The following is an 11,646-nucleotide window of genomic DNA, read 5'->3' as shown; positions in this document are numbered from 1 at the left end:
TTTCTCTTTATTTCACAGAACTATTCACACATACTTGATCTCTAAAATTATAGTAGCTTTACCTTCCTTTTAATATAGTGGAGGGTGCATATATTTTTATTACCAGCAGTGACACTGATGGATAATTTCATTTAAATCTGTGTTGGCTGCCTTTCCATATGACTAGAGCATTTTGTGAATTCTGATAGAACTTAACACTCAGTGTATCTCAGTGGGTCCTCATGTGGAATGGAACACTTCACCCAGGTGGCATGGTCATTTCTATAAATACAACAGGGGGGTTCTGGCTAAAATTGCTCCTTTCACAGCCCACACCAGGGACAGACCTCCAAGTCACCTTTGCCACCTGTACCACTACCCATTGTGGACAGGCCCAGTGGCCCTGATCATGACTTGGACATCTCCCAGAAGCTAATCATGAGATTTCAGGCCTGAAATACCAGTATGGAAACATGAGGGAATTACGTGGTTGTGTGTTTTGTGGAAAAATCAAACCAAAACATAGTTACACTTACTCTAGACAAGAGTTGATAATAAGGGGGGCAGGGACTTTAAAGATAGAACAAAATATATTGATAAAAGATTCCTCCTTACAGGGTGATACCACAATTCTAAATGTCTGTACACCTCATAACTGAGCATATGTAAAGTGAAAATAACTCAATCTGACATAGACAAATGCACAATCATAGTGGAAGAAAAGTGTGATGTACTCTAACATTGTATTTCAGTTGAAATTCATGAAACTGCTAAGAAATGAGTGTCTGAAATATGTAAAGCTTTAGGTTAGAGGAACATGTGGAGGTAGGAAGTAGAAAGAGCCAGTTGGACAGCCCTTGCACAAAATTTTGTGAATAAAACCATGAAAAATTGAGTAAATTTAACTGTTCCAGTCATGTCAGACAGCACATGCAAGAGCTACATACTCTTCATATCTCTTTGTAAAGCGAGAACTCATTTGTGTGTATGATTAAAATGTTCATCACCTACCCTAGCAGGCAAACAATGTAAGAAAGGGAAAGAACACACATGTGGGTCATCCACCATATGTCAGGAGTTGTATGGTCACATCTCATTCTATCTTTGCATCTTGGTAATTACAGGAACTTAATTTACAAATGAGGAAATGAGGTTCCAACAGCCAGGTGCTGCTAGTCAAAAGCACCTGCAAAGCTGACACACACCTGTAATCCTAGACACTTGGGAGTCTGAGGCCAACCTGGGTAGCACAGAAAGCCTATGCCTCAACAATAAAGTTTCTACACACTTTGAGTGTGAACATTTTTCCTCTGGAAATTTTTATCTCAACTGTGAAATTAAATGTTAGGTATTCTTGGAAGTCCCTGGGTTTATTAAATTTTAGAGGAGAATAAGAAAGTAAGCTCATATGTGTGTCATGATCACTCCAGCTTTCCAGACCATGGGGAAGGGAACCTAGAGATGAGGCCACAAGAATTTGCAGAACTTAGCTCCTAGAAAGAAGGTAGCATTGCTGAGAGAAATCCTTGTGTGTGCAGAGATCCCAGAGTGAATGGATACAGACTCCTACATGCTCTATAGGGGAAAGACTGTGGCAGAAAGGATGAAGATGAGTAACCTGAAAATCCAGAGCTCCATGGGGCTGGGACACATTCCCTGGGCTTACTTGAAAATGCAGTAAGGTTCTCCATCTTGTTCAGGTGGTCTCTGCTGAGCTCCTTCTGAATTTGATAGTCTCTGAATCCCCTCTGTTCAGGTATTTTGAGGCAGTGTACTCTGATCCTTGACTCTCTTGCCTTTGTGGCTTTTGTACTACCTACTCCCAGTCTGCAGGACCAGTGGCCCCTTTCTCTCTTTATTCTCCAATGCCTGGAGTTTCATGGGTTGAAGCTTTCAGATCTGAACATATCTCTTGAGGCTGAAAAACTCAGTCAAAGTGGAAATTGGGCTGGGGCTCTATCCCTGTTTAAGAGATTGTCTTCCACATCAGGTACTAGATAAGAAATATGAAGGAAACTATCAGCAATGTGAAGGGAGAGCCTACAGAGTGGGAGAAAATCTTTGCCACTTATAGTTCAGATAGAGCACTAATTTCCAGAATATATAAAGAACTCAAAAAACTCTACACCAAGTATACAAATAACCCAATCAACAGATGGGCTAAGGATATGAACAGACACTTCACAGAAGAAGATCTACAAGCAATCAACCAACATATGAAAAAATGTTCACCATCTTTAGTAATAAGAGAAATGCAAATCAAAACTACCCTAAGATTCCATCTCACCCCAATTAGAATGGCAATTATCAAGAATACAAGCAACAATAGGTGTTGGAGAGGATGTGGGGAAAAAGGTACACTCCTACATTGCTGGTGGGGCTGCAAATTAGTGCAGCCACTCTGGAAAGCAGTGTGGAGATTCCTTAGAAAACTTGGAATGGAACCACTATTTGACCCAGCTATCCCACTCCTTGGCCTATACCCCAAGGACTTAAAATCAGCATACTAAAGAGATAACAGCCACAACAATGTTCCTAGCTGCTCAATTCACAATAGCCAGATTGTGGAACCAACCTAGATGTTCTTCAATTGATGAATGGATAAAGAAACTGTGGTATATATATAAAATGGAATATTACTCAGTCATAAAGAATGATAAAATTATGGCATTTGCAGGCAAATGGATGAAATTGGAGAATATCATGCTAAGTGAGATAAGCCAATCTCAAAAAACCAAAGGACGAATGATCTCGCTGATAAGTGGATGATGACACATAATGGGGGGTGAGAGGGGGAAAAGAATGGAGGAAGGAGGGACTGTATAGAGGGAAAAGAGAGGTGGGAGGGGTGGGGGGAAGGAAAAAATAACGGAATGAATCAAACATCATTATGTAAATATATGAATATGCAAATGATATGCCATTACTCCATGTACAGACAGAAACAACGTGTATCCCATTTGTTTACAATAAAAATAAATTTAAAAAAAGAAATATGACATGGCCCTCAAAATATCTACTTCATTTCATTAAAGTGTTGAGACATCCAAGCTCCACTGTAGTCCTCATTCTTTTCAAGGCATTGGCTGGCAACAAAACTTCAAATAGAACTTAGACTACTTATGGAACAAGCCACAATTCCAGCTGCTTTACCTGGGTCTGAAGCTATAATTGATACCATTATTTCCAACTAAAGACCTTGCAGATTTTAATTGACATCATATTTTTCAGCATTCCCATTTTTCCCACTTCAGGAACATGCTAGTGATATTTAGATGTATGTGTTAATCCCAAGTACACTCTCTGTGGCATTGAGGAGTATATGAAGTGAAAAGACTGAAGAAATTGAAATGTTACATTACAAAATACTCACTTGTTTAGCAGTAAAACAAAGACGCTAAAATCTGTTAGGGCTTGTAACAAGGTATTTCAAGCCTTGAAAGAAAATAATTGCCATTCAAGATTGCTATATCCAGCAAAGCTATCCTTCAGAATTGAATCAGAAGTAAAAACTTTTTATGGTACATATCAACTAAAAGAGATCATGCTGGGGCCATGCCTGTAATCCCAGTGGCTTGGGAGGCCGAGGCAGGAAGATTGCAACTTCAAAGTCATCCTCACAATTCATTGAGGCCCTAAGCAACTTAGCAAGACCCTGTTTCAAAACAAAAAAAGCTGGGATGTGGCTCACTGGTTGAACACCCCTGGGTTCCCTGGTACTAAATAAATAATTTAATTCTAAAAAGAGTTCATGACTACTATGGCAGCACTACAGAAAATACAGAAACACTACACACAGATTGTGGGGGGTGGAAGAAACAAACAAAAATCACCCAGAGTTTATAAATGGATGAAGCTCACTAGAACAGTTAAGCAAGTAAGAATTAAGAGTGAATTAAATATATGAGCCAAATCAAAATGGCAGGAATTAATAAATATATTTCCATAATAACTGAATGTAAATGGGCTCAACTCTCCAATTAAAAGATATGATTGGCAGAGTGGAGTGGATTAAAAAAGAACCAACTATATGCTGTGTGCAAGAGGCGCCCTTTTTTTTTTTTTTTTTTTTGTACCAGGGATTGAACCCAGGGATACTTAACTACTGAGCCACATCCCCAGCCCTTTTATGTTTTATTTTTAAACAGGGTCTCACTAAGTTTCTCAAGGCCTCACTAAATTGCTGAGGCTGGCTTTGAACTTGTGATCTTCCTGCCTCAGCCTCCTGAGTAGCTGGGATTGCACGCATGCACCACCACCCTGGTTCAGGAGGCCTGTCTTATAAACAAAGACATATACACACTGACAGTGAAAAGATGTAAGAGGACATTTTATGCAAATGGAATCCCCAAGCAAGCAGGAGTAGCAGATGTCAAGCAGAAATTAACCAAAGAGACAAAAATCACTTCATACTAGTAAGGGGCATAATTTAACAAGGAAATATAATGATAATAGATATTTGTGCCCCAATTATTGAAGCATCTAATTATATAAACAAACTGCTTGACATAGAGACTCTGAAAAGCCCAAACACAATAATACTGTGTAATTTCAAACACCTCTCTCCAGTAGAGAGGTCATCCAGTCATAAAATCAATAGATACTTCGGATCTAGAAAATAACTACAATAAAATGGACCTAATGAACATGTACAAAATATTTTGTCCAACAATCACTGAGTTCACTTTCTTCTAAGATGCTCATTCCTTCTCCAAACTAGACCACATCACAAAGCAAGCCTTAGCAAATACAAAAAATTTATATAATCCCTCACATTTTGTCAGATCATAAAGAATGGAATTAGAAATTGACAGCAAGAAAAATTATGGAAACCATATAAATAGATTAGAGATTGAACAATAACACTTTTGAATGATTAATGGATCACAGAAGAAATAAGGGGAGAAATTTCAAAATTCCTGGAATTATACAATTAAGCAAAATCTCTGGGATACAAGGTGATTCTAAGAGACAAGCTTATAGCATTGAGTGCCAACATTAAAAAAATGATTACAAAGAGACAATCCGATGTTGCATTATGATATCTAAAGGTCCTAGAAAAACAGAAACAAAGTAATTCAAAACCAGTAGAAAACAGGAAATAATTATGATCAGATCCAAAATTAGTGAAATAGAGAATAAAAATCAATACAAAAGACCAATGTAACAGAGTTTGTTCTTTGAAAAGATAAACAGGATTGATAATTCCTTACCCAAATTAACTAATAGGAAGACCCAAATCAACAAAAACAGATCAAAAAGGAGGTATCAACACAGACATCACAGAAACTGAGAAGATCATTAGGAACTATTTTGAAAATGTATATTCCCCCAAAATTAGAAAATCTTGAGGGCATTGACAAGTTTCTAGATACATATGATCTACCCAAGTTGAACCTAGTGGATAAAGAAAACCTAAACAAATAATAAGCAATAATATTGAAGCAGTAAAAAAATACAGACAATAAAGAAAGGCCCAGGACCAGATGGATTGTAAGCTGAATTCTACCAGACCTTTAAAGAAAAGAACTTAAGATATTCCTCATCAAATTATTCCATGAAATAGGAAGGCGCTAACACTCTAATAAATTCTATGAAGCTAGTATCACCCTGATAGATATATACCAGTATCCTTGATGAACATAGGTGCAAAAATTCTTAATAAAATGTTAGCTATCCACATTCAAAAAGACATTATACACCATATCAAGGTGGTTTCATTCCAGGGATGAAAGTTTAGTTTAACACACAAATCAATAAATGTAACTCATCATAAATAAAATTAAGGATAAAAATCACAATCTACAGAGATACAGCCACATCAATGTTCATAGCTGCTCAATTCACCATAGCCAGATTGTGGAACCAACCTAGATGCCCTTCTGTTGATGAATGGATAAAGAAACTGTGGCATATATATACAATGGAATATTACTCTGCCATGAAGAATGATAAAATTATGGCATTTGCAGGCAAATGGATGAAATTGGAGGATATCATGCTACGTGAGATAAGCCAATCTCAAAAAACTAAAGGATGAATGATATCGCTGATAAGCGGATGACGACATATAATGGGGGGTAGGAGGGGTTAGTGTTAGGGTTAGGTTTAGGGTTAGGGATAAGGAGGGTGGTAAGAATGGAGGAAGGAAGGAATGTATAGAGGGAAAAGAGGGTGGGGGGGCGGGGGGAAGGGAAAAAAATAACAAACAACATTGCCCTATGTAAATTTCTGACTTTTAATTAAAAAAAAAAACCACAATCACTTTAATAGATGCAGAAGAAGCCTTCAGCAAAATTCAGCATCCTTTCATGTTTAAAACACCAAATAAACTAAAGATAGAGGATCTTACCACAACATCATAAAGGATATATATGACAAACCTAAAGGCGGCATCCTATTGAATGAGGAAAACCTGAAAGCACTTCCTCTAAAATCAGGAACAAGACAAGGATGTTCACTCTCACCACTCCTGTGCAATATGGTACTTTAAATTCTAGCCAGAATAATTAGGCAAGAGAAGGAAATTAAATGGATAGAAATTGGAAATGAAGTCAAATTATCAGTTTGCAGATGATAGAATCCTAAATTTAGAAGATCAAAAAAACTCCACCAGAAGACTTCTGGAGCTGATATATTCATCAGTGTAACAGGATACAAGATTGAGCAACATACAAAAGTCAATCTTTTTTATTTTACAGCAATAATGAACTTACGGAAAAAGAAATCAGGAAAATAAATTCCATTCACAATAGCACCCCCCTACACAATACCTAGGAATAAATTGAACCAAGGAGATGAAAGACTTCTACAATGAACAGTATGGAACATTAACTCAAGTAAGAAATCAAAGGACACATTAGAAGATGGAAAGACCTTCCACATTCTTGGATAAGCAGAATTAATATTGTTAAAATTGTAATGTTACAAAAAGCCACCTGTAGATTCAATGCAGGCCTTATCAGAATACCAATGACATTCTTCACAGAACTAGAAGAGACAACCCTAAAATTTATATGGAAGAATAAAAGATTCAGAACACCCGAAGCAATTCAGAACAGTTAAGAGCAATGCTGGAGACATCACAATTCAAAAAACAATATTGGCATTAAAAACAGACATGAAAACCAATGGAATACAATAGAAGACAGAGACAAATCCACATAAATGCTTGACAAAGTTGCCAGAACACATCATGGGGAAAAGATAAATCATTTCAAAAACTGATGCTGGGCTGGGCACCGTAGCACATGCCTGTAATCCCAGTGGCTTGGGAGGCTGAGGCAGGAGGATTGGAAAGTCAAGCCAGCCTCAGCAAAAGTGAGGCAATAAGAAGCTCAATGAGACCGTGTCTAAATAAAATACAAAATAGGGCTGGGGATGTGGCTCAGTGGTCAAGTGCCTCTGAGTTCAATCCCCGGTACCCTCCTCCTGCCCCAAAAGGAAACTGATAATGGGAAAACTGGTTATCCATATGTAGAAGAATGAAAGTTGATCCCTACCTCTTATCCTGCCCAAAAGTCAACTCAGGATCAAAGACCAGACTCACTGTAACTGCTAGAAGAAAATGTGTTGGAAAAAAGCTTCTTCTCAGCAAAGGATACAATCAAGAATGTGAAGATAGAGCCTACAGAGTGGGAGAAAATCTTTTCCACATGCACTTCAGATACAGTACTTATCTCCAAAATTTATAAAGAATTTACAAAACTTTACACCAAAAATACAAAGAATCCAATCAATAAATGGGCCAAGGAACTGGACAGACACTTTACAGAAGAAGACATACAGGCAATTAATAAATATATGAAAAAGTGTTCAACATCTCTAGTAATTAGAGAAATGCAAATTAAAACAACTAAGATTTCATCTTACTCCAATTAGAATGGCTATTATCAAGAACACAACAATAATGGATGTTGGCGTGGATGTGGGGAAAAAGGCACACTTTTACATTGCTGGTGGAGTTGCAAATTGGTGCATCCACTCTGGAAAGCAGTGTAGAGAATCCTCAGAAAACCTGGAATGGACCCACCTTGTGACCCAGTTATCCCACTCCTTGGTTTATACCCAAAGAACTTTAAATCAGCATACTACAGTAACACAGCCACATCAGTGTTTATAGCAGCTCAGTTCACAATAGCTAGATTATGGAACCAACCTAGATGCCCTTCAACAGATGAATGGATAAAGAAACTCTGGTATATATACACAATGGGATATTATTCAGTCATAAAGAATAATAATATTATGGCATTTGAGAATAAATGGATGGAATTGGAGAATATCATGCTAAGTGAAATAAGCCAAAAAACCAAAGGCCGAATGTTTTCCCTGATAAGTGGAGAATGATATATAATGGGGATGGGTGGTGGGGAGGGAGAGAAGAATGGGGGAACTTTAGATTATGTAGAAGGAAATCAAAGGGAGGGGTGTTTGAAAAATGGTGGAATGAGACAGACATCATTACCTTATGTACATGTATGATTACACAAATGGTATGAATCTACATCGTGTACAGCCATAGAAACGAAATGATGTATCCCATTTGTGTACAATGAATCAAAATGCATTCTGTAAAAAATTAAAAAAAAATTTAAAAAATGTGTTGTTGTGTCAACTCTCCACAAATGTTGCCTAAATCATGTTTAGGCATCAGCTTCCACAAAAAGACACCTAAAGCTCAAGAAATACAACCAAGAATCAGTAAGTTTGGGGCTGGAGCTGTAGCTCTGTGGCAGAGCACTTGCCTAGCACACATGAAGCACTGGGTTTGATCACTAGCACCATATAAAAATAAACAAAGGCATGTTTTCCATCTACAATCCCCCCCAAAAAATTAAAGAATCAGGGGCTGGGGTCGTGGCTTAGTGGCAGAGTGCTTGCTTGGCACGTGTGAGGCACTGGGTTTGATCCTCAGCACCACATAAAAATAAAATAGAATAAGGGTATTGTGTCCATCTACAACAAAACAAAATTTTAAAAAATCAGTAAGTTTTATAGCATCAAACTAAAAAGCCTCTGTACAGCAAAGGAAACAGTGTGAAGAGAGAGCCTCCACAGAAAGGGAGAAAATATTTCTTTAGCTACAATTCTGATGGTGGATTAATATCCGGAATATGTAATGAACTCAAAAAACAATGCCAGCCAAACAAAATAACCGAGTAAATAAATGGGCAAATGAACTACATGAACAATTCTTAAAAGAATACAAAAAGCCAACAAATACAAGAAAAACTGTTCAATATCCTTACTAGTCAGGGAAATGCACATCAAAACTACACTGAGATTTCATCTCACTCGAGTTAAATGGCAGTCATCAAGGATACAAGAACAAAAAATACAGCATCCCTTCATGCTCAAAACACTAGAAAAAATAGGGATAGTGGGAACATTCCTTAACATTGTAAAGGCCATTTATACTAAGTCCATGGCTAATATCATTCTAAGTAGTTAAAAACTGAAAGCATTCCCCCTAAAAACTGGAACAAGGCAGGGATGCCCTCTTTCACCACTTCTATTCAATATCGTCCTTGAAACTCTAGCCAGAGCAATTAGACAGACCAAAGAAATTAAAGAGATACGAATAGGAAAAGAAGAACTCAAACTATCCCTGTTTGCTGATGATATGATTATATACTTAGAGGAACCAGGAAATTCCACCAGAAAACTTAGAACTCATAAGTGAATTCAGTAAAGTAGCGGGATATAAGATCAATGCACATAAATCTAATGCATTTTTATACATAAGTCATGAATCCTCAGAAAGAGAAGTTAGGAAAACTACCCCATTCACAATAGCCTCGAAAAAAATAAAATACATGGGAATCAATCTCACAAAAGAGGTGAAAGACCTCTACAATGAGAACTACAGAACACTAAAGAAAGAAATTGAAGAAAACCTTAGAAGATGGAAAGATCTCCCATGTTCTTGGATAGGAAGAATTAATATTGTTAAAATGGCCATACTACCTAAAGTGCTATACAGATTCAATGCAATTCCAATTAAAATCCCAATGACATACCTTACAGAAATAGAGCAAGCAATTATGAAATTCATCTGGAAGAATAAGAAACCCAGAATAGCTAAAGCAATCCTTAGCAGGAAGAGTGAAACAGGGGGTATCACAATACCAGATCTTCAACTGTACTACAAAGCCATAGTAACAAAAACGGCATGGTATTGGTACCAAAATAGAAAGGTAGATCAATGGTACAGAATAGAGGATACGGACACAAACCCAAATAAATACAATTTTCTCATACTAGACAAAGGGGCCAAAAATATGCAATGGAGAAAAGATAGCCTCTAAAACAAATGGTGCTGGGAGAATTGGAAATCCATATGCAACAGAATGAAACTAAACCCATATCTCTCACCATGCACGAAACTAAACTCAAAATGGATTAAGGACCTTGGAATCAGACCAGAGAACCTGCAGATTATAGAAGAAAAAGTAGGTCCAGATCTTCAACATGTCGGTTTAGGACCAGACTTCCTCAACAGGACTCCCATAGCACAAGAAATAAAAGCAAGAATCAATAACTGGGATAGATTCAAACTAAAAAGCTTTCTCTCAGCAAAGGAAACTATCAGCAATGTGAAGAAAGCCTTCAGAGTGGGAGAAAATCTTTGCCAATCATACTTCAGATAGAGCACTAATCTCCAGAATCTATAAAGAACTCAAAAAACTTTATACCAAGAATACAAATAATCCAATCGACAAATGGGCTAAGGAAATGAATAGACACTTCACATAAGAAGATCTGCAAGCAATCAACAAACATATGGAAAAATGTTCAACATCTCTAGTAATAAGAGAAATGCAAATCAAAACCACCCTAGGATTCCATCTCACCCCAATTAGAATGGCGATTATCAAGAATACAAGCAACAACAGGTGTTGGCGAGGATGTGGGGAGAAAGGTACACTCATACATTGCTGGTGGGGCTGCAAATTAGTGCAGCCACTCTGGAAAGCAGTGTGGAGATTCCTTAGAAAACCTGGAATGGACCCACCATTTGACCCAGCTATCCCACTCCTTGGCATATATACCCAAAGGACTTAAAATCAGCCTACTACAGAGATACAGCCACATCAATGTTCATAGCTGCTCAATTCACAATAGCCAGATTGTGGAACCAACCTAGATATTCTTCAATTGATGAATGGCTAAAGAAACTGTGGTATATATATATATATACAATGGAATATTAGCCATAAAGAATGATAAAATTATGGCATTTGCAGGCAAATGGATGAAACTGGAGAATATCATGCTAAGTGAGATAAGCCAATCTCAAAGAACCAAAGGACGAATGATATCGCTAATAAGTGGATGATGACACATAATGGGGGGTTGGAGGGGTTAGTGTTAGGGTTAGAGTTAGGGTTAGGGAGGGGGGCAAGAATGGAGGAAAGAAGGACTGTATAGAGGGAAAAGAGGGGTGGGAGGGGTGGGGGGAAGGGAAAAATAACAGAATGAATCAAACAACATTACCTTATGTAAATTTATGATTACACAAATAGTATGCCTTTACACCATGTACAAACAGAGAAACAACATGTATCCCATTTGTTTACAATTAAAAAAAAGAAAAACAAAACAAAAAAAAGAATACAAAGAACAATAAATGCTGGTAAGGATTCCAGGGTGTTGGGGGGAGGT

This window comes from Sciurus vulgaris (genome assembly GCF_902686455.1).
Source record: "Sciurus vulgaris genome assembly, chromosome: 8".
In the NCBI taxonomy this organism is placed as follows: Eukaryota; Metazoa; Chordata; class Mammalia; order Rodentia; family Sciuridae; genus Sciurus; species Sciurus vulgaris.
The sequence above is the reverse complement of the archived record's forward strand: the minus strand, read 5'-3'. Positions refer to the sequence as shown.